The sequence below is a fragment of the Musa acuminata genome, chromosome BXJ1-10, assembly GCF_036884655.1.
Source record: "Musa acuminata AAA Group cultivar baxijiao chromosome BXJ1-10, Cavendish_Baxijiao_AAA, whole genome shotgun sequence".
Taxonomy (NCBI): Eukaryota; Viridiplantae; Streptophyta; class Magnoliopsida; order Zingiberales; family Musaceae; genus Musa; species Musa acuminata.
Window position 1 is genome coordinate 8,176,005 of NC_088336.1, and position 22,112 is coordinate 8,198,116.

Sequence of the window (22,112 nt, forward strand, 5' to 3'; positions counted from 1 at the left end):
TTGTGCAATAAAGATCTTATCCTCAATGTAAGGGCTCATATATACTTTACTTTTCGCATGATTTAACTGAAGTCCAGAAACCATACCAAAGTCATTCATAATAGTAGCTAGGTTCTTTACTGAAGTTGGTTCATTTTGGAGAAAGATAAGTAAATCATCTGCAAATGTTATATGTGATATATGAATAGAACCAGCAATGGGTACCTTAATGCTGCCATTTAAGACTGTGTGTTCCAACATACAGCTAAGTCCTTCCATCGCAATAGTAAAGAGATACGGAGATAGTGGATCACCTTGTCGGATGCCATTCGTGCTCCCAAAAAAACCAATAGGTGAGCCATTAAAGAGTATCGAAAACTTTGGAGTTTCCAAGCAAGATTGAATCCAATTAACCCATTGCTGTGGAAAGTTCATAACGAGGAGCATCTTATAGATAAATTTCCTATTAACTGAATCAAAGGCTTTCCGTAAATCAGCTTTAAAACAGATTTTTGTCCCTCTTGCTTTTGAGTGTAAATCTTTGACCAAGTCATTTAGCAAGCAAAATGTTATGATGTATACTTCTCCCTTTGATGAAAGCAGCTTGATTTGGACTAATGATCTTGTGTATTACCTTTTGCATTCTATTTGCCAATACTTTGGAGATGATCTTGTAAATAAAGTTGCATAATGATATGGGTCGATAGTTCTCTAGTGAGTCAGCCCCTGCATTCTCCGGAATTAAAGAAATAAAAGTGTAATTCATCTCTCTAAGAATAAGACCTGAAGAGAAAAAATGTTGGCAAGCCTTGATCACATCATTTCTAATAATAGACCAAGCAGTTTGGTAAAATTCAGTTGGAAATCCATCTGGACCTGTGCTTTTGTGCTTTGGTGACTTAAAGACAACACATACAATTTCGTCATCTGTAATTGGGGCATTGAGGATTGAAATAGCTTCCGAATCAAGTTTTCTAGCCGGTTCCACATGAATGTTATTAGGTTAGGATGAACTTCTTCTAGAATGGCACAAATGATAAGGCAATGCATATGGTAAATTGGGATAGCATTTGTGAACCGAAAGATGAAGGGGGGCTAAACTTGAGAAATACTAGAGATTGGAATCAAGCATGCCTGGTACAACAATTGTGGGATCTTTTGCAAAAAAAATGTTCCTTATGGTCACAATGGGTTTGTGCTAAGTATCTTTCAAAGGAATCAATCTGAGAAATTTCAACAAGAACATACCACTCTGCAGCTTGGAAAGGTATTTTAAAGGCAAGGAATTGGCTAATCAAACATATTTCTTATGCAATCTCTTCTAGAACTAGTGCTAATATGTGGTATGATCCTTGGGTGAATGGGAAGAGTATATTTCAATTATATGGCGATAGAATTCGAAAAGATCTTGGGGCTCCCAAAGATTGGAAGGTTTCCGAGTTCATTACTAACGGTACCTGGTGTCTCCCTAATCCTATATCTCCCGAAATGTTATCACTTTGGCCGACTATCATAGCTATTCCAATCAGGAACAACTCTTCAGATATACTTATTTGGCCTCATGACAATGGCAAATTTAGTGTCACATCCACATGGAATCAAATTAGGCAAAGAAATAACAAGTGGGTCCCAAGCAGTTGGACATGGGATCGACCGGGATCACAAAGACACTCCTTATGTACATGACAGGCCCTTCTCAATAAACTACCTACAATAGACAATATGAAAAGAAGAGGTATCTATCATGTTAACCGATGCTCCCTTTGTATGCAACAAGAAGAAATTGTTGACCACCTCTATTTTGCTTGTGATTATACAAAATGGATATGGAAGGATATTCTCCAGCGATTTGAACTCAATAGACTGCCACAACCAAACTTGCACCAAGAACTAGATGACCTTATGCAATGTTTCTCAAGAAAAGGGCCTCTTACACAACTGGCAAAGGTAAATTTCAGATGCGCTATTTGGTGAATGTGGAAGGAGAGATGTAATAGAATCTTTGAATGTCAACACACAAATAATGCTCAGCTCTTGAAAGAGATTATTAGAGACTCAAGATCCTATATGGAGCATGATCTCAAAACCAAGCACTTCACCCGAAGAGAAAAAGATATTTTTATCAAATTCAATTTTGCTATTAGCTAAAGATCTTGGGAATGATGCCAAATAATGTACCCACAGGTAGTTATAGTCTACAGCATGTGTAGTCATAACTATCGCATTCGCACTCTATGAGTTACTTGGCTTTGTCTATGACTTGTATAGATAAAGCTATTTGTAGAAACTTTACACATAATCAATTTACTTTTACTTACCAAAAAAAAAAAAATGTTATTAGGTTTCCTAGCTTGATTGAGAAAGGAAAAAAAAAATTGCTCTGTGTATGCTTTAACCTCATCTAAATTCTCAATAAGATTATCATCTTTGTCTCTGCATTTGCTGATACGGTTAACTGCCCTTCGAGTAGCAATTGAAGCATAGAAAAATTTAGTATTGGAATCCCCTAGTGTAAGCCAATGCTGTCGAGACTTCTGCTTTGAAAAACTTTCCTCCTGTTTTAAGGCTTGCATGAAGTTATTTCTGGCTTCTGTCTCTTTGTAGATAATATTCTCATCATTTGGCTGAAGTTGCAGCTCATGTTGCAATGACATTAGTTCCTTTCTGCAAAATTGAACTCTGGTGGTAATATTGCCAAAGGTATTTGTATTCAACTCCTTTAGTGCTGCTTTACAGGCTTTGAGCTTTTGACATAAGATGTAAGGGGTGATCCATGCACATTAACATTCCAAGCAGATATGATAACATCAAGAAATTGAGGATGAGTACTCCACATGTTTAAGAATCTAAATGGTTTATTGCCTCTTTGTGTCGCTTTGTCTGCGTGTATATATATTAAAGAATGGTCAGAAAACAAAGGAGCACCAAACTCAAGAAGTGAATCTGGGTAAACTGTTAACCATTCATGATTAATCAAACACCTATCAAGTCGAGCCATTATTTTTCTATTAGCAGCACCTTGATTACTCCAGGAGAGCCAATTACCCACAGATTTTATATCAAACAATGCTGTAGTGTCAATGTAATCATTAAAACTTTGAAGCTGGCTTTCTGAAAGTTGTCTACCCCCCTCTTTTTCATTTGTGTACCGAACAGTATTAAAGTCTCCAAGAATAATCCAAGGTACATTGAGACAGTCATTTACAATATTAGTCAGGTCAGACCAAAGAGTATTTCTTTCTTGCATACTGTTTGAAGCATATATACTAGTGAAATTGAATTAACAGCCATTCTTTTTGTCCTCTACCTTAAGATGAATGAATTGATCAATAGCAGAAATAAACCAAGCATTAATAGAGTTAGGATGCCATAAGACCCATATTCTACCAAAAGTTTCATTTGAGTCATTGGTAAACAGTTCTGCGTCTGGCCATATTACATTCTTTTGAGCTTGAACACGCGATTATTTAATTTTTCGTTTCCACTAGAATAACAATATCACATGCGGCATACTTGATTATTCTGTTGAGCTCCCGACATTTCTCCAGCTTATTAAGTCCGCGAACATTCCAGCATGTTATCTTCATCAGTAATAAAATAATGAAGAGGTGGTAAGGTATTCATCCTACGACTTTGGATGGACTGTACCATCTTTTTTCTTATCCTTCGGTTTTGTATTTTCCTCCCGCACAATATCCTTACCTTTTATGGCTTTACTCCTATATTTATCCACTTCATCTATAACTTGTAGATTTTTAAACTTTAAAGTACCTTGAATCATGTGGTCTTGATTGGCAGGGTTTGTTGAAGCACGATACGATTGTTGCGGCACAATATCCTGGATAGTACTTGTTGGATCAGCCTGGCTAGAGAGGTTTGTTGGGGCATGAGTTTGTTGAGACAGAATATCCTTGTTGGCGATGTTTGTTGTGGCCTGAGTTTGTTGAGGAAGAATATCCTTGCTGGCGAGATTTGTTTGAGCTTGAGTTCGTTGAGCTATTGTGGACGGATTTGATGATATTGGAAGAGATGAAGTTCCTAACTTATTTTTGTCCTGCCCACTAGTACCATGGGAAACCTCTGTTGTGGAAGGCTCCGACATTATAGGAAGTGATAAAGTTTTGGATTTGTCCTTCTATCCGCGGTGCTTTCCTTGCGAGTCGGAATGCTCAATAGTTTTCACCACCATTGGTGCTACTGCCATTAGAGAAGAATCACTTTGTTGCTGAGGCGCTTGACGTGGTCGATAGACCTTTGTGGTTGGTTTTGGGGTTTGCTGACAAGCTCCATTTGCATGACCAAAAGATAAGCAACACTGACATCGTTGTGGCTTCTAGGAATATGAGACATGTACCTTCCGAGTGTTCCCGTCAAGATCACGATAGAAAACCTCATTAGGAAGATCTTCGTCGGAAGAAACCAGCACACATGCTCGTGCAAATGCTAATCTCGTCTGAGCTGCTGTTGCTTTGTCGATGTACAGTGGCTGTCCTAGAGTGCTGCATAACTTTGCAATAAAACGTCGACTCCAAAGATGTAAAGGCAGTCCTTGAAAGGATACCCTGATGTCTAACTCCAAACGGACATCAGGAGACCAACGTCATAGAATCATTGGATGACCGCGGATAGTCCAGAATCCTTCGAGGATTCGTTGCAAATCTTCTTCAGAGTATAGCTTGCAAACAAAGAATCCGTTCTCTAGCATATGAAGATCAAATGACGATATTCCCCATCGAGTTTTGATAAATTAGGATAGTGGGAAATAAGATGTTTTGAGACCTACCACATAGCCAACAATCGCCATAGACCATGTCTCAATAAGCTCTGCTGAATCAGCAGTCTCGTATACAGCAATCTTCTTATCAGCCTGAACTTCTAGAGTAAAGAATTCCAAGCTTAGATCTGGACTTCCAACCGGAGCCTTGAAGAGGCTAGTCCAAGGTCGAGGATCGCTGGAAATGAGAGTAGGATGCCGCGATCTAGAGCACGACCAGATTCGATGCTGCTTCGTCGAAGGAGTTTCTCTCTGGAGAGGATATGGTGGAGGAGCAACTTGAGGGGTAAGGGTAGGGAGTCTTGCCTCAACCCTCCCGCCACCGTCGCCAGCCCTAGGGGCCATCGCTGCCATGTTTGATCCCTCTTCTGGTCGCCGCTACAGAATCGTCGCCATAGGGAAATGCCACCACTGTAGTATATCAGATCGTTGCTATAGTACCGTCGCCCTAGGGAGATCTGGTTGCCGCTACAGTATCGTTGCCCTTGGGGAGATGCCGATGCGTCGCCCGTGGGAGAAAGCCAACGCTACAAGAGTCAGATCTCCCTTGGGATATTTGGTCGCTGCTACAGTATCGTCGCCCTTGGGGAGAAGCCGACGCAACACTCGTGGGAGAAAGCCAACGCTGCAGGAGTCAAATCGCTCTAGGGAGATCTGGTCGCCGCTATAGTGTCGCCGCCCTAGATCAGGTCGCCGCTACAATGTCGCCCTAGATCTGGGCAAGCCTGCAGTTCCACTCGTGGGAGAAAGCTAACGCTGCAGGAGGCAGATCACTCTAGGGAGATCTCGTCGCCGCTACACTGTCGTCGCCCTAGATCTGGTCGCCGCTACAGTGTTACCGCCGCTATAGTGTTACCGCCGCTACAGTGTCGCCGCCCTAGATCTGGTCGCCGCTACAGCGTCGCCCTAGATCTGGGCGAGCCTGTAGTTCCACTCGTGTGAGAAAGCCAACGCTGCAGGAGGCAGATCACTCTAGGGAGATCTCGTTGCCGCTACAGTGTCGTCGCCCTAGATCTGGTCGCCACTACAGTGTTGTCGCCGCTACAGTGTCGTCCAAGTTGTTCGGCATGTCATTGGTCCCTCGACGCTTCATCCGATTCTTCGGCGCATCATCCTCTCTTGCGGCCTATTGCCCAATCGACCAGTAGACTCCGCAACTCCGATATTCTTGGCGCAATACCCGCTCTTCTTGGTCCGATGCCCGAGTCCACGACTCGAAGCCTTCTGTCGATACGTCGACCGATCCATCGGCCCGACGTCCAATCTTCTGACATATTCCTCCAGCACAACTTGATTTTTTCTGCTTTAATTGTCTCATCCTAATCGAAGCATCCTGCGTCACTCAAAACACAGATTAAATCATAAACATATATCAAGTGATTTCATCATCAAAATACGAGATTCAACACTGTTTTGCTATTTAACTTTACTGCAATCTACTTTATATTGCAAACTGATTTCTTACTCTCACTATGCTCTCATTTGCTTTCAATTTAACATCTTCCGAGATCAATTTTTATTATACGAAAGATTTTTTAAACCAACATAATTTTATCCGCTACGCTCTCATAAGATTTTTCTTAGTGTCGACTCATTCCTAACACAAAATACCTAATAAGTTCTTCGAGAGGGAAATTATTTAAATCCTTGGCCTCTTGAATGATCGTTACTTTAGGATCCCAACTCTTTGGAAGAGATCTTAATATTTTATTCACTAGTTCAAAATTAGAAAATTATTTACCAAGACTTTTTAAACCATTGATGACATCTGTAAAACGAGTGTAGATGTCTCCAACGATTTTGCTTGGTTTCATATGAAACAACTCAAAATCAAGCATCAAAAGATTAACTTTAGAATGTTTAACCCTACTTGTGCCTTCGTGTGTGATTTCAAGTGTATGCCAAATGTCATAAGCCGTTTCGCAAATAAAAACTCGATTGAATTCATTTTTATCCAAAGCGCAAAATAGAGCATTCATTGCTCTAGTATTTAAAGAAAAAGTTTTCTTCTCCAAGTCATTCCATTCGTTCATTGGAGTAGAAGACTTTTGAAAGCCGTTTTCCACAATGTTTCATAACTCAAAATCCATAGAAATTAGAAAAATCCTTATTCTAGTTTTCCAATAGGTGTAATCCGTCCCATTGAACATGGGTAAACGTGTGATTGAGTGACCATCTTGGTTGTCGTCAAATGCCATCTCTCTTGGATTTCAAACCAAAATGAGAGTGACCTCTCTCTGATACCAACTATTAGAATCGAGTCGGTAGTAAGAGGGGGGGGGGGGGGGGGTGGGGGTGAATTAGTGCAGTGATAAAATCATGTCGATTTAAAAATCTTCGTACGATAAAAGTTCATATAAAAAATGTTTAACTTTGAAAACGTACAGAAGTATAGTGAAAGTAAGAAATTAGTTTGTAGTTTAAAGTAAAGGACTTAAAGTAAATGCAAACCAGATTTTTATAGTAGTTCGGTCATCATGACCTACATCCACTCTTGATTCCTCTTCCGTTAAGGTCCGTCAAGGCCACCGGCATCCACTAACGATCGTCTTTCAATGGACAAAGATTAACTACCCTTTTACATCTCTCTTCTTCTTTTCATAGGTTCAGGAGACAACATTTTACAAGCACTCACTCTTCCCTAAACATAATTCTAAACTTTAGAACTAGAGAAGGGGATCTCTCAAGTGATTGCTACAAAGTTTTCCCATTTTAAAGTTCTCTGTGCTTTTGTGTGTTAGGATGAGAGGGGTATTTATAGGCTCCAAATGGATTCAAACTTGGAGCCAAAACTAGTCTCATCCCGGGTCTTCTGGGTATTGGGGGTACCACCACCATTGTTGGGCGGTACCGCCACCTACAGCACAGACACTAGGTGGTACTATCGCCTGACACCCTACTATTGGACAGTACCATCACCTGACATAGTCTCGGGGATTGTGCTACAGACGGTTCCACCTATTGGGTCATTTTTTGGGCCTTTCACTTGGCCCAATGCAGCCCAAACTTATGCCAACTGTCCCCTAATTGATCTAGACAATTATTATAAAGCTAAATCAAATGTACTTCGATCTAGACAATTATTATAAAGCTAAATCAAATGTTGTCCGGTATGTTATTGGTTCATTGACGCATCATCCAATTCTTTGACGTATCGTCATATCTTGCGGCCAATTGCCCACTCGGCTAGTTGACCTCCTCAACTCCGATTTCCTTAGTATAATTTTCACTCTTCTTGGCCCGATGCCCGAACCCATGGTTTGAAGCCTTCTACCGATACGTCGATCGATCCTCCGGCTCGACGTCCAATCTTCTGATTGTTGAATATCATATTTTGATGATGAAACCAATTAATATGTTTTTATATTTTAATCTGTGTTTTGAGTGACACAGGATGCTTCGATCAAGATGAGACAATTAAAGCAGGAAGAATTATGTTGGCCAGGAGGAACATGTTAGAAGATTGGATGTCGGGACAATGGATCGGTCGACGTATCGACAGAAGGCTTCTGGTCGTGGATTCGGGCATCGGGCCAAGAAGAGCAGACATTATGCCAAGGATATCGGAGTTGTGGAGTCAACTAGCCGATTGGGCAATAGGCCACAGGAGAGGACGATGCGCCGAAGAATCGGATGAAGCGTCGAGAGACCAATGACATGCCGGACAACTTGATTAATGCTTAGTATTAATTATGTAGAACAAGGTTTGTTTTACATGTGTAGGATTAACTACAATTGCAAGGCATGAAGCAAAATAAAGTCCCGGAGTCAAGGACACGATCACATTGGGAGTTCAAGAGTTCGTCAGAAGTCCGGATGTTCGTCGAAAGTTCTAGAGAAACCAACCTAGAAGTCTCAAAGCTTGCTAGAGAAGCTCATCGAAACTCACCAAAAAGATCGTCGTGAAGTCCATGAGCTTGCCGAGAGTCCGCCGGAATATTGTCGAGAGATCGTCGGAAGTTCACCGAAAGATCGCCGAAAGCTTATCGGAAGAATAGACTTACGAACTTTGTTTAGCTTAGAATATGTCTTAAGAATCGTAGTTAGCACGTAATTGGGCTTGGATTGAGCCAACCCAATTATGAGTCAGCTAGGCCCATGTAAGAACTATGTTGGGCCTAATAAGAAGCCCAAACAGTGCCCTAAGGAGTCTCACCGTCATGGCACAGTCTTCGAGACTATGTCAGGCAGTGGTACTGCTAGTTTGGGCAGTTGTACCACCCCTGGCAGGGTGCCAAGCGGTGGTACCGCCAGTCTAGGTGGTGGTACTGCCTAGCACTGTACCCTAGGTGGTGGTACCACCAGACCTGGGTGGTGGTACTACCCAACGGAGGCAGTGGTACCACCCTGCCCGGGGAACCCAGGATGGGAAAGTTTTAGGCTCCAAGTTTGAATCAACTTGAAGCCTATAAATACCCCTCTCATCCCTGGTTAAAGCACACAAGCACAGAGAGTCTAAAAAGAAAGAAACGCTGCTAAAATCTTGTGTGATCTCCTCTCCCTCTTCTAAGTGTTAGACTAGTTTAAGAGAGGAGTAAGAGAGTGCTTTTAAGGGTTCTCCTATTGAAGAAGAAGAGGGGTGTAAAAGGTGATTGGCCTTCGCCTATTGAAGGACGACCTCTAGTGGACGTTGGTGACCTTGTCGAAAGAGGAAGCCAAAAGTGGATATAGGTCAAGATTGACCGAACCACTCTAAATCTCGATTTGCATTTACTTTCTGCTATTTATTTTAACTGCAAACTGCCTCCATTGCTTTACATCAACTACACTTCCGTATGCTTTCAATTTAAGTTAAGTTTTCGAAAATGGTTTTACGTCAAAAATGGTTTTATTGTACGAAAGTTTTTAAACCGTCGTGATTTTACCGCTGCACTAATTCACCTCTTAGTGCCGATCATGATCCTAACAATTGGTATCAGAGCTACAGTTTTCTAATTTGGTTTAACACCCAAATAAAAATAGCTCTTTTCGACTTCCAAGAGGGTCACTCTCTCATTCGTCCTCTCTTTTTTAATGGGACGGACTACACTTATTGAAAAACTTAAATGAGAGTTTTCTTGATTTAGTTGGATTTAAATTTATGGAATATTATAGAAAATAATTTTCGAATGTCTTCTCTTCCAATGAACCATTAGAATGATTTGGAGAAGAAGACGTTTTCTTTAAATGCTAGAACTATGAATGCTCTATTTTGCGCTTTAGATAAAACCTAGTTTAATCGAACTTCTATGTTCGAAATAGCTTTTGACATATGGCGCATTCTCGAAATCACACACGAAGGCACTAGCAAAGTTAAGGATTCTAAAGTCATCTTTTTAATGCAAGATTTTGAACTTTTTCATATGAAACTAAGCGAAACCGTTGTTGACATGTACACCCATTTTAAGGATATCGTCAATGGTTTAAAAACACTTGGTAGATGTTTTTAGGATTTTGAACTCATTAACAAGATTTTACGATTGCTTTCAAAAAATTAGGATTCGAAAATAACAACAATATAAGAATCAAAGAACTTGAACCATTTTTCGATTGAAAAACTAATTGGTTTATTGATCACATATGAAATAACGTGCAATGCACGTGAAGAACTTAAGAACCACCTTCCAAAGAACAGGAAGGATTTAGGACATAGAACAATTGAAGAGCACTCGAGCATAAGCTCAAGTGATGGTGAACTTGAACCACAAATGAAATTTAAAAAGTTCATGAAACAAAAATTAAAAAGCAAAAAGAACGGAACTACTTGCTTTAAACGCAAGATGAAGAACACAAATTGGGATGAATCAAGCTCCTCCGAAGACGAGGAGAAAAACAATAAAGGCGAGGTGGCAAACTACGCCTTAACACCTTTCGACGTTGAGGTAATCAAAATGCCTTTAATTTATTTCAAAATTACATGATCCTTTCCATGAGGCATTTCAATTTTATTTTAGAATTTTTTTAATTTACATATTTAAAAATATAATGCAAAGATAAAATTAGATCATGCTTACCTTTCTAATGATTTTTAAAAAATAATCATGAAAAATACATATTTTATGATAAACAAATAAAATAATTTTAATTGAAAATATGAAATCATGTTTGATGAAATAATGTAATTTGAGATCATACTTAATAAATTTATATTTTGAAATTATGCATGATAATTTTTGTGATTATCGAACCTTGCGATCTTTTGAAAGTTCTTTTTTCGGCATTAATGAATGCATGGATTTGACATAAAAGAAAAGAAAATACATGTATGAAATTAATCAATAAGTTGAAACAAAAAGAGGAAAGCATTTTTCTTGAAAATTTTTCTTTTTCTCTATCTTATCGATTTTTCACTAAGAGATCAATAAAATTGTTTATGCTATTTTGAATCTCTTGAAAGTAATGTTGAGATTTTGATGATTTGAATTTAATGAGTTCTATCAAAATCATGGTCTTGATTTCTCATGATTTATAACTTGAAATTATTTATGAATCAAGATCTCCTACTATGTGTTCTTGTATCTTCTTATTGAAATTTATCGAAAAACTGTAACGAGGATTGCACATATAGAACAGATCCTGTTCAAGTAGCGGCGACCACTGTAGCGGCGGCCAGATCTAGGGCGACCACTGTAGCGGCGACGACACTGTAGCGGCGGCCAAATCTCCCTAGGGCGATCTGACTCCTGCAGCGGCGACGACACTATAGCGGCGACCAGATCTAGGGCGACACTGTAGCGGCGACGACACTGTAGCGGCGAACATATCTAGGGCGACCACTGTAGCGGCGGCCAGATCTCCCTAGGGCGATCTGACTCCTGCAGCGTCGGCTTTCTCCCACGGGCGACAGGCGACGACACTGTAGCAGCGATCTGATTTCCTGCAGCGTCGGCTGTTTCCCAAGGGCGATGTACTGTAGCGGCGGCGACGACACTGTAGCAGCGATAGTACTGTAGCGGCGACGACACTGTAGCGGCGACGAGATCTCCCTAGGGCGATCTGACTCCTGCAGCGTTGGCTTTCTCCCACGGGCGACGATACTATAGCAACGATCTGATCTCCCTTACTGTAGTGGTGATCGGATCTCCTGCAGCGTCGGCTTCTCCCCAAGGGCGACGATACTATAGCGGCGACCAGATCTCCCTAGGGCGACGGTACTGTAGCGGCGATCTGATATACTGCGACGGTGGTTTTTCCCTATGGAGATGATTCTATAGCCGCGACCAGAAGAGGGATCAAACATGGCAGCGACGGCCCCTAGGGCTGGCGATGGTGGCGGGAGAGTTGATACGATGGTAAGACTCCCTACCGTTACCCCTCAATTGGTTCCTCCTCCATATCCTCTCCAGAGAGAAACTCCTTCGACGAAACAGCATCGAAGTAGATCGCGCTCTAGATCGCGGCAGCCTGCCCTCATTTCCAGTGACCCTAGGCCTTGGACTAGCCACTTCAAGGCTCCGGTTGGAAGTCCGGATCTAAGCTTGGAATTCTTTACTCCAGAAGTTCAGGCTGATAAGAAGATTGTTGTATACGAGACTGCTGATTCAGCAGAGCTTATTGAGACATGGTCTATGGCGATTGTTGGCTATGTGGTAGGTCTCAAAACATCTTATTTCCCACTATCCTCATTTATCAAAACTCGATGGGGAATATCGTCATTTGATCTTCATATGCTGGAGAACGGATTCTTTGTTTGCAAGCTATACTCTGAAGAAGATTTACAACGAGTCCTCGAAGGATTCTGAACTATTCGCGGCCATCCAATGATTCTACGACGCTGGTCTCCTGATGTCCGTTTGGAGTTAGATAGCCTACAGTCTATTCCATTATGGGTATCCTTTCAAGGTCTTCCTCTACATCTTTGGAGTCGACGTTTTATTGCAAAGTTATGCAGCACTTTGGGACAGCCACTCTACATCGACAAAGCAACAGTTGCTGAGACGAGATTAGCATTTGCACGAGCATGTGTACTGGTTTCTTCTGACGAAGATCTTCCAAATGAGGTTTTCTATCGTGATCTTGACGGGAACACTCGAAAGGTACATGTCTCATATTCTTGGAAGCCACAACAATGTCAGCATTGCTTATCTTTTGGTCATGCAAATGGAGCTTGTCAACAAACTCCAAAACAAATCACAAAGGTCTATCGACCACGTCAAGCGCCTCCGCAACAAAGAGAGTCTTCTCTAATGGCAGCAGCACCGATGGTGGCGAAGACTATTGAGCATTCCGACTCACAAGGACAGCACCGCGGACAGAAGGACAAATCCAAAATTATATCTCTTCCTATAATGTCGGAGCCTTCCACAACAGAGGTTTCCCTTGGTACTAGTGGACAGGAGAAACATAAGTCAGGAACTTCATCTCTTCCAATATCATTGGATCCGTCCACAATAACTCAACAAACTCAGGCCCAAACAAATCTCGCCAGCAAGTATATTCTTCCTCAACAAACTCAAGCCACAACAAACATCGCCAACAAGGATATTCTGTCTCAACAAACTCATGCCCCAACAAACCTCTCTAGCCAAGCTACTCCAACAAGTACTATCTAGGAAATTGTGCTGCAACAATCTTATCGTGCTTCAACAAACCCTGCCAATCAAGACCACATGATTCAAGGTATTTTAAAGTTTAAAAATCTGCAAGCTGTAGATGAAGTGGATAAATATAGAAATAAAGTCATAAAAGGTAAAGATATTGTGCGGGAGGAAAATACAAAACCGAAGGATAAGAAAAAGGATGGTACAGTCCATCCAAAGTCGTAGGATGAATACCTTACCACCTTTTCATTTCTTTATTACTGATGAAGATAACATGTTGGAATGTTCGCGGACTTAATAAGCCGGAAAAATGTCGGGAGCTCAATAGAATAATCAAGTCTGCCGCATGTGATATTATTATTCTAGTAGAAACGAAAATTAAACAATCGCGCGTTCAAGCTCAAAAGAATTTAATATGGCCGGACGCAGAACTGTTTACCAATGACTCAAATGAAACTTTTGGTAGAATATGGGTCTTATGGCATCCTAACTCTATTAATGCTTGGTTTATTTCTGCTACTGATCAATTCATTCAACTTAAGGTAGAGGACAAAAAGAATGGCTGTCAATTCAATTTCATTGGTATATATGCTTCAAATAGTATGCAAGAAAGAAATACTCTTTGGTCTGACCTGACTAATATTGCAAATGGCTGTTTCAATGTACCTTGGATTGTTCTTGGAGACTTTAATACTGTACAGTACACAAATGAAAAAGAGGGGGGTAGACAACTTTCAGAAAGCCAGCTTCAAAGTTTTAATGATTACATTGACACTGCAGCTTTGTTTGATATGAAATCTGTGGGTAATTGGCTCTCCTGGAGTAATCAAGGTGCTGCTAACAGAAAAATAATGGCTCGACTTGATAGGTGTTTGATTAATCATGAATGGTTAACAGTTTACCCAGATTCACTTCTTGAGTATGGTGCTCCTTTGTTTTCTGACCATTCTTTAATGTATATACACACAGACAAAGCGACACCAAGAGGCAAGAAACCGTTTAGATTCTTTAACATGTGGAGTACTCATCCTCAATTTCTTGATGTTATCAGATCTGCTTGGAATGTTAATGTGCATGGATCTCCCCCTTACATCTTATGTCAAAAGCTCAAAGCCTGTAAAGCAGCACTAAAGGAGTAGAATACAAATACCTTTGGCAATATTACCACCACAGTTCAATTTTGCAGGAAGGAACTAATGTCATTGCAACATGAGCTGCAACTTCAGCCAAATGATGAGAATATTATCTACAAAGAGACAGAAGCCAGAAATAACTTCATGCAAGCCTTAAAACAGGAGGAAAGTTTTGTAAAGCAGAAGTCTCGACAGCATTGGCTTACACTAGGAGATTCCAATACTAAATTTTTCTATGCTTCAATTGCTACTCGAAGGGCTGTTAACCGTATCAGCAAATGCAGAGACAAAGATGATAATCTTATTGAGAATTTAGAAGAGGTTAAAGCACACACAGAGCAATTTTTTTATTCCTTACTCAATCAAGCTGGGAAAACTAATAACATTAATGTGTAGCCGACTAGAAAACTTGATTCGGAAGCTATTTCAATCCTCAATGCCCCAATTACTGGCGACGAAATTGTATGTGTTGTCTTTAAGTCACCAAAGCACAAAAGCCCAGGTCCAGATGGATTTCCAGCTGAATTTTACCAAACTGCTTGGTCTATTATTGGAAATGATGTGATCAAGGCTTGCCAACATTTTTTCTCTTCAGGTCATATTTTTAGAGAGATGAATTGCACTTTTATTTCTTTAATTCCGAAGAATGCAGGGGCTGACTCACTAGAGAACTATCGACCCATATCATTATGCAACTTTATTTACAAGATCATCTCCAAAGTATTGACAAATAGAATGCAAAAGGTAATACACAAGATCATTAGCCCAAATCAAGCTGCTTTTATCAAAGGGAGAAGTATACATCATAACATTTTGCTTGCTAATGACTTGGTCAAAGATTTACAATCAAAAGCAAGAGGGACAAAAATCTGTTTTAAAGCTGATTTACGGAAAACCTTTGATTCAGTTAATAGGAAATTTATCTATAAGATGCTCCTCGATATGAACTTTCAACAACAATGGGTTAATTGGATTCAATCTTGCCTGAAAACTCCAAAGTTTTCGATACTCTTAAATGGCTCACCTATTGGTTTTTTTGGGAGCACGAATGGCATCCGACAAGGTGATCCACTCTCTCCGTATCTCTTTACTATTGCGATGGAAGGACTTAGCTGTATGTTGGAACATGCAGTCTTAAATGGCAGCATTAAGGTACCCAATGCTGGCTCTATTCATATATCACATATAACATTGCAGATGATTTACTTATCTTTCTCCAAAATGATCCAACTTCAGTAAAGAACCTGGCTACTATTATGAATGACTTTGGTTTGGTTTCTAGACTTCAGTTAAATCATGAGAAAAGTAAAGTATATATGAGCCCTTACGTTGTGAATAAGGTCTTTATTGCATAAACTTTGGGGGTTAGTGAGGGAAGCCTGCCAGTTCCTTATTTGGGTCTCCCGCTCATATCCACAGGCATTCACAAAACCCACTGTCAGCCTACCCTACAAAAAATAAAGAATAGAATTTCTTCTTGGAAAAATAGGCTTCTATCAAAAGCAGGACGACTCGAACTCATCCGTTCTGTATTGCACTCCTACTCTATATATTGGTGTAATTCATTTCTTCTGCCTGCTGGATTCTCCAAGATATTGAACGGTTATTAATGAACTTCTTCTGGAATGGCACAAATGATAAGGCAATGCATATGGTAAATTGGGATAGCATTTGCAAACCGAAAGATGAAGGGGGGCTAAACTTGAGAAATACTAGAGATTGGAATCAAGCATGCCTGGTACAACAATTGTGGGATCTTTTGCAAAACAAATGTTCCTTATGGTCACAATGGGTTTCTGCTAGGTATCTTTCAAAGGAATCAATCTGGGAAATTTCAACAAGAACATACCACTCTTCAGCTTGGAAAGGAATTTTAAAGGCAAGGAATTGGCTAATCAAACACATTTCTTATGCAATCTCTTCTGAAACTAGTACTAATATGTGGTACGATCCTTGGGTGAATGGGAAGAATATATTTCAATTATATGGCGACAGAATACGAAAAGATCTTGGGGCTCCCAAAGATTGGAAGGTTTCCAAGTTCATTGCTAACGGTACCTGGTGTCTCCCTAATCCTATTTCTCCCGAAATGTTATCACTTTGGCCGACTATCATAGCTATTCCAATCAGGAACAACTCTTCAGATATACTTATTTGGCCTCATGACAATGGCAAATTTAGTGCCACATCCGTATGGAATCAAATTAGACAAAGAAATAACAAGTGGGTCCCAAGCAGTTGGACATGGGATCGACCGGGATCACAAAGACACTCCTTATGTACATGACAGGCCCTTCTCAATAAACTACCTATAATAGACAATATGAAAAGAAGAGGTATCTATCATGTTAACCGATGCTCCCTTTGTTTGCAACAAGAAGAAACTGTTGACCACCTTTATTTTGCTTGTAATTATACAAAATGGATATGGAAGGAGATTCTCCAGCGATTTGAACTTAATAGACTGCCGCAACCAAACTTGCACCAAGAACTAGGCGACCTTATGCAATGTTTCTCAAGAAAAGGGCCACTTACACAACTGGCAAAGGTTACTTTCAGATGCGCTATTTGGTGGATGTGGAAGGAGAGATGTAATAGAATCTTTGAATGTCAACACACAAACAATGCTCAGCTCTTGAAATAGATTATTAGAGACTCAAGATCCTGTATGGAGCATGATCTCAAAATCGAGCACTTCACCCGAAGAGAAAAAGATATTTTTATCAAATTTAATTTTGCTATCAGCTAAAGATCTTGGGAATGATGTCAAATAATGTACCCACAAGTAGTTATAGTCTACAGCATATGTAGTCATAACTATCGCATTCGCACTCTATGAGTTAATTGGCTTTGTCTATGACTTGTATAGATAAAGCTATTTGTAGAATCTTTACACATAATCAATTTACTTTTACTTACCAAAAAAAAAATTTATCGAAATGAATCATGATTTTTTTTCGTAATTATAATTCATAAAGAATTGAGAGATATTATACATTAATTGAGATTATTTACGTGACATCTTTTTGCTATAGGAATGTCTTCATCTCATCATCATCTTGATTTCTCGATATTCGATACATGATATTTTTCTATGAATCAAGATTCTTCATACTATGATACTTCTTGATATTGTCCATGTGATGGAATGATACATGCAATACTTATTATTTTATGATGATGTATGTGATGGATATGATGTATATCATGAATGCTTTAAATGATGAATGTTTGGTATCATGATCAACATGTTGCTAAATGCTTAAAAAATTTTTAATGTTTTAGTATCATGTATGATATGCTCATAATGATGATTGATTTATTTTTTAGTATCGTGCATGAAAAATGAAATATATAGACATTGTAGCGGCGGCCAGATCTAGGGCGACCACTGTAGCGGTGACGACACTATAGCGGCGGCCAGATCTCCCTAGGGCGATCTGACTCCTGCAGCGGCGATGACACTATAGCGGCGACCAGATCTAGGGTGACCACAATAGCGACGACGACACTGTAGCGGCGACCAGATCTAGGGCGACCACTGTAGCGGCGGTTAGATCTCCCTAGGGCGATCTGACTCCTACAGAGTCGGCTTTCTCCCACGGGCGATAGGCGACGACACTGTAGCGTCGATCTGATTTCCTGCAGCGTCGGCTGTTTCCCAAGGGCGACGGTACTGTAGCGGCGGCGACGACACTGTAGCAGTGACGGTACTGTAGCGGCGACGACACTGTAGCGGCGACGAGATCTCCCTAGGGCGATCTGACTCCTGCAACGTTGGCTTTCTCCCATGGGCGACGATACTATAACAACGATCTGATCTCCCTTAATGTAGTGGTGATCGGATCTCCTGCAGCCTCGGCTTCTCCCCAAGGGCGACGATACTATAGCGGCGACCAAATCTCCCTAGGGCGACGGTACTGTAGCGGCGATCTGATATACTACGACGGTGGCTTTTCCCTATAGAGACGATTCTATAGCGGCGACCAGAAGAGGGATCAAACATGGCAGCGACGGCCCCTAGGGCTGGCGACGGTGGCGGGAGGGTTGATACGATGGTAAGACTCCCTACCGTTACCCCTCAATTGGCTCCTCCTCCATATCCTCTCCAGAGAGAAACTCCTTCGACGAAACAGCATCGAAGTAGGTCGCGCTCTAGATCGCGGCAGCCTGCCCTCATTTCCAGTGACCCTAGGCCTTGGACTAGCCTCGTCAAGGCTCCGGTTGGAAGTCCGAATCTAAGCTTGGAATTCTTTACTCCAGAAGTTCAGGCTGATAAGAAGATTGCTGTATATGAGACTGCTGATTCAGTAGAGCTTACTGAGACATGGTCTATGGCGATTGTTGGCTATGTGGTAGGTCTCAAAATATCTTATTTCCCACTATCCTCATTTATCAAAACTCGATGGGGAATATCGTCATTTGATCTTCATATGCTGGAGAACGGATTCTTTGTTTGCAAGCTATACTCTGAAGAAGATTTACAACGGGTCCTCGAAGGATTCTGGACTATTCGCGGCCATCCAATGATTCTACAACGCTGGTCTCCTGATGTCCGTTTGGAGTTAGATAGCCTACAGTCTTTTCTAATATGGGTATCCTTTCAAGGTCTTCCTCTACATCTTTGGAGTCGACGTTTTATTGCAAAGTTATGCAGCACTCTGGGACAGCCACTCTACATCGACAAAGCAATAGCTGCTGAGACGAGATTAGCATTTGCACGAGCATGTGTACTGGTTTCTTCTGACGAAGATCTTCCTAATGAGGTTTTCTATCGTGATCTTGACGGGAACACACGGAAAGTACATGTCTCATATTCCTGGAAGCCACAACGATGTCAGCATTGCTTATCTTTTGGTCATGCAAATGGAGCTTGTCAGCAAACTCCAAAACAAATCACAAAGGTCTATCGACCATGTCAAGCGCCTCAACAACAAAGCGAGTCTTCTCTAATGGCAGTAGCACTGATGGTGGCGAAGACTATTGAGCATTCCGACTCGCAAGGACAGCACCGCGGACAGAAGGACAAATCCAAAACTATATCTCTTCCTATAATGTCGGAGCCTTACACAACAGAGGTTTCCCTTGGTACTAGTGGACAGGAGAAACATAAGTCAGGAACTTCATCTCTTCCAATATCATTGGTTCCGTCCACAATAACTCAACAAACTCAGGCCCAAACAAATCTCGCCAGCAAGGATATTCTTCCTCAACAAACTCAGGCCACAACAAACATCGCCAACAAGGATATTCTGTCTCAACAAACTCATGCCCCAACAAACCTCTCTATCCAGGCTACTCCAACAAGTACTATCCAAGATATTGTGCTGCAACAATCTTATCGTGCTTCAACAAACCCTGTCAATCAAGACCACATGATTCAAGGTATTTTAAAGTTTAAAAATCTGCAAGTTATAGATGAAGTGGATAAATATAGGAATAAAGCCATAAAAGGTAAGGATATTGTGCGGGAGGAAAATACAAAACCGAAGGATAAGAAAAAGGATGGTACAGTCCATCCAAAGTCGTAGGATGAATACCTTACCACCTTTTCATTTCTTTATTATTGATGAAGATAACATGTTGGAATGTTCGCGGACTTAATAAGCCGGAGAAATGTCGGGAGCTCAATAGAATAATCAAGTCTGTCGCATGTGATATTGTTATTCTAGTAGAAACGAAAATTAAACAATCGCGCGTTCAAGCTCAAAAGAATTTAATATGGTTGGACGCAGAACTGTTTACCAATGACTCAAATGAAACTTTTGATAGAATATGGGTCTTATGGCATCCTAACTCTATTAATGCTTGGTTTATTTCTGCTACTGATCAATTCATTCATCTTAAGCTAGAGGACAAAAAGAATGGTTGTCAATTCAATTTCACTAGTATATATGCTTCAAATAGTATGCAAGAAAGAAATACTCTTTGGTCTGACCTGACTAATATTGCAAATGGCTGTCTCAATGTACCTTGGATTGTTCTTGGAGACTTTAATTTTGTTCGGTACACAAATGAAAAAGAGGGGGGTAGACAACTTTCAGAAAGCCAGCTTCAAAGTTTTAATGATTACATTGACACTGCAGCTTTGTTTGCTATGAAATCTGTGGGTAATTGGCTCTCCTGGAGTAATCAAGGTGCTACTAACAGAAAAATAATGGCTCGACTTGATAGGTGTTTGATTAATCATGAATGGTTAACAGTTTACCCAGATTCACTTCTTGAGTATGGTGCTCCTTTATTTTCTGACCATTCTTTAATGTATATACACGCAGACAAAGCGACACCAAGAGGCAAGAAACCGTTTAGATTCTTTAACATGTGGAGTACTCATCCACAATTTCTTGATGTTATCAGATCTGCTTGGAATGTTAATGTGCATGGATCCCCCCCTTACATCTTATGTCAAAAGCTCAAAGCCTGTAAAGCAGCACTAAAGGAGTGGAATACAAATACCTTTGGCAATATTACCACCACAGTTCAATTTTGTAGGAAGGAACTAATGCCATTGCAACATGAGCTGCAACTTCAGCCAAATGATGAGAATATTATCTACAAAGAGATAGAAGCCAAAAATAACTTCATGCAAGCCTTAAAACAGGAGGAAAGTTTTGCAAAGCAGAAGTCTCGACAGCATTGACTTACACTAGGAGATTCCAATTCTAAATTTTTCTATGCTTCAATTGCTACTCGAAGGGCTGTTAACCGTATCAGCAAATGCAGAGACAAAGATAATAATCTTATTGAGAATTTAGATGAGGTTAAAGCACACACAGAGCAATTTTTTTATTCCTTACTCAATCAAGCTGGGAAAACTAATAACATTCATGTGGAGCCGACTAGAAAACTTGATTCGGAAGCTATTTCAATCCTCAATGCCCCAATTACAGACGATGAAATTGTATGTGTTGTCTTTAAGTCACCAAAGCACAAAAGCCCAGGTCCAGATGGATTTCCAGCTGAATTTTACCAAACTGCTTGGTCTATTATTGGAAATGATGTGATCAAGGCTTGCCAACATTTTTTCACTTCAGGTCATATTCTTAGAGAGATGAATTGCACTTTTATTTCTTTAATTCCGAAGAATACAGGGGCTGATTCACTAGAGAACTATCGACCCATATCATTATGCAACTTTATTTACACGATCATCTCCAAAGTATTGACAAATAGAATGCAAAAGGTAATACACAAGATCATTAGCCCAAATCAAGCTGCTTTCATCAAAGGGAGAAGTATACATCATAACATTTTGCTTGCTAATGACTTGGTAAAAGATTTGCATTCAAAAGCAAGAGGGACAAAAATATGTTTTAAAGCTGATTTACGGAATGCCTTTGATTCAGTTAATAGGAAATTTATCTATAAGATGCTCCTCGATATAAACTTCCCACAGCAATGGGTTAATTGGATTCAATCTTGCCTGGAAACTCCAAAGTTTTCGATACACTTTAATGGCTCACCTATTGGTTTTTTTGGGAGCACGAATGACATCCGACAAGGTGATCCACTCTCTCCGTATCTCTTTACTATTGCGATGGAAGGACTTAGCTATATGTTGGAACATGCAGTCTTAAATAGCAGCATTAAGGTACCCAATGTTGGCTCTATTCATATATCACATATAACATTTGCAGATGATTTACTTATCTTTCTCCAAAATGATCCAACTTCTGTAAAGAACCTGGCTACTATTATAAATGACTT